This window comes from Physeter macrocephalus, chromosome 6, assembly GCF_002837175.3.
Source record: "Physeter macrocephalus isolate SW-GA chromosome 6, ASM283717v5, whole genome shotgun sequence".
Taxonomy (NCBI): domain Eukaryota; kingdom Metazoa; phylum Chordata; class Mammalia; order Artiodactyla; family Physeteridae; genus Physeter; species Physeter macrocephalus.
The window spans coordinates 31,850,141-31,853,253 of record NC_041219.1 but is presented as its reverse complement, the minus strand read 5'-3'; positions in this window follow the sequence as shown (position 1 = coordinate 31,853,253).

Below are 3,113 nucleotides of genomic sequence, written 5' to 3'. Positions count from 1 at the left end.
AGGCCATATACGACAAACCCACAGCAAGCATCATTCTCAATGGTGAAAAACTGAAAGCATTTCCTCTAAGATCAGGAACAAGACAAGGATGTCCACTCTCACCACTATTATTCAACATAGCTTTGGAAGTCCTAGCCATGGCAATCAGAGAAGAAAAAGAAATAAAAGGAATACAAATCAGAAAAGAAGAAGTAAAACTGTCACTGTTTGCAGATGACATGATACTATACATAGAGAATCCTAAAAATGCCACCAGGAAACTACTAGACCTAATCAATCAATTTGGTAAAGTTGCAGAATACAAAATTAATGCACAGAAATCTCTTGCATTCCTATACACTAATGATGAAAAATCTGAAAGAGAAATTAAGCAAACACTCCCATTTACCACTGCAACAAAAAGACTAAAATACCTCGGAATAAACCTACCTAGGGAGAAAAAGACCTGTATGCAGAAAACTGTAAGACACTGATGAAAGAAATTAAGGGGCTTCCCTGGTGGTGCATTTTGAGAGTCCGCCTGCCGATGCAGGGGACAGGGGTTCGTGCCCTGGTCCGGGAAGATCCCACATGCCGCGGAGCGGCTAGACCCGTAAGCCATGGCCACTGAGCCTGTGCGTCTGGAGCCTGTGCTCCGCAGCGGGAGAGGCCACAGCAGTGAGAGCCCTGCGTACCGCAAAAAAAAAAAAAAAAAGAAATTAAACATGATACAAACAGATGGAGAGATATACCATGTTCTTGGACTGGAAGAACCAGTATTGTGAAAATGACTGTACTACCCAAAGCAATCTACAGATTCAAAGCAATCCCTCTCAAACTACCAACGGCATTTTTTACAGAACTAGAACAAAAAAATTTAAAATTTGTATGGAGACACAAAAGACCCCAAAATAGCCAAAGCATTTTGAGGGAAAAAACGGAGCTGGAGGAATGAGACTCCCTGACATAAATCACAGCAAGATCTTTTTTGACCCACCTCCTAGAGTAATGGAAATAAAAACAAAAATAAACAAATGGGACCTAATGAAACTTAAAAGCTTTTGCAAAGCAAAGGAAACTACAAACAAGATGAAAAGACAACCCTCAGAATTGGAGAAAATATTTGCAAACGAATCAATGGACAAAGGATTAATCTCCAAAATACATAAACAGCTCATGCAGCTCAATATTAAAAAAACAAACAACCCGGAGTTCCCTGGTGGCACAGTGGTTAGGAGTTGGCCTGCCAATGCAGGGGACATGGGTTCCAGCCCTGGTCCGGGAAGATCCCACATGCCGTGGAGCAACAAAGCCCATGCGCCACAACTACTGAGCCTGTGCTCTAGAGCCTGCGAGCCACAACTACTGAGCCCGCATGCCACAGCTACTGAAGCCCGCGTGCCTAGAGCCCGTGCTCCACAACAAGAGAAGTCACCGCCATGAGAAGCCTGCGCACCGCAAGGAAGAGTAGCCCACATTCGCTGCAACTAGAGAAAGCCTGTGTGCAGCAACAAAGATGCAACGCAGCCAAAAATGAATAAATGAATGTATTTTTAAGAAACAAAAAAAGAAAAAAAAAAACAAACAACCCAATCAAAAAATGGGCAGAAGACCTAAATAGACATTTCTCCAAAGAAGACATACAGATGGCCAAGAAGCACATGAAAAGCTGCTCAACATCCCTAATTATTAGAGAAACGCAAATCAAAACTACCATGAGGTATCACCTCACACCAGTTAGAATGGGCATCATCAGAAAATCTACAAACAATAAATGCTGGAGAGGGGGTGGAGAAAAGGGAACCCTCTTGCACTGTTGGTGGGAATGTAAATTGATACAGCCACTATGGAGAAGAGTATGGAGGTTCCTTAAAAAACTTAAAGTAGAATTACCATACAATCCAGCAATCCCACTACTGGGCATATACCCAGAGAAAACCATATTTCAAAAAGACACATGCACCCCAATGTTCATTGCAGCACTATTTACAATATCCAGGTCATAGAAGCAACCTAAATGCCCATCAACAGATGAATGGATAAAGAAGATGTGGTACATATTTGCAATGGAATATTATTCAGCCATTAAAAGGAACAAAATTGGGTTATTTGTAGAGCTGTGGATGAATCTAGAGACTGTCATACAGAGTGAAGTCAGGAGAAAAACAAATATCGTATATTAACGCATATATGTGGAACCTAGAAAAATGGTCCAGATGAACCGGTTTGCAGGGCAGAAATTGAGACATAGATGTAGAGAAAAAACGTATGGACACCAAGGGGGGGAAGAGGCAGGGTGGTGGTGGTGGTGTGATGAATTGGGAGACTGGGATTGACATGTATACACTAATATGTATAAAATGGATAATTAATAAGAACCTGCTGTATAAATAAATAAAATTCAAAAGTTAAAAAAAAGAAAAATTTCAGCACTTAAAAATATAAATTCAACTATCTGAAAATTCAATAATGAAAAATATTGGTTTCTGGGGAATTCCCTGGTGGTCCAGTGCTTAGGCCTTGGCGCTTTCACTGCTGGGGCCCAGGTTCAAACCCTGGTCAGGGAACTAAGACTCCACAAGCCACACAGCGCGGCCAAAAAATTTTAGTTTCTATCAGTGCCAAATAAATGAGGCACTCATCTTGTTTGGTGCTATTCTACTCATTATTTTAATGATTCACAAATCAGTAATTTGGTAGCCATCCTGAGCGGGACTTTCTTGAAGGAACCCTCAAATCTGGAATGTCACTAGGTTCATTGTCATGATTTTGTTTTCAAGACAAATAGCTTTGGAGGCAAAAATAGAATAGAAAACTTTGGATCTGTTTCCCAACAGTAGAAAATGTAAAATTAATCACTTCAATAATAGATATGGTCTCTTACGGGTGAGTCTTCAGCTTTCTATGGAATTTCCCTGCTTTAGTACTATTTAAAGTCTAACCAGTTGTGCCGTCAATAAAATCAGTGAAGAATTGTTTATCCATGATTAAAAGTTGATTACATCATTATTTTCAGAATATTAATGATGTTTAAAAAAGTAGTTTTGGGTTTCCCTGGTGGCGCAGTGGTTGCGCGTCCGCCTGCCGATGCAGGGGAACCGGGTTCGCGCCCCGGTCTGGGAGGATCCCGCGTG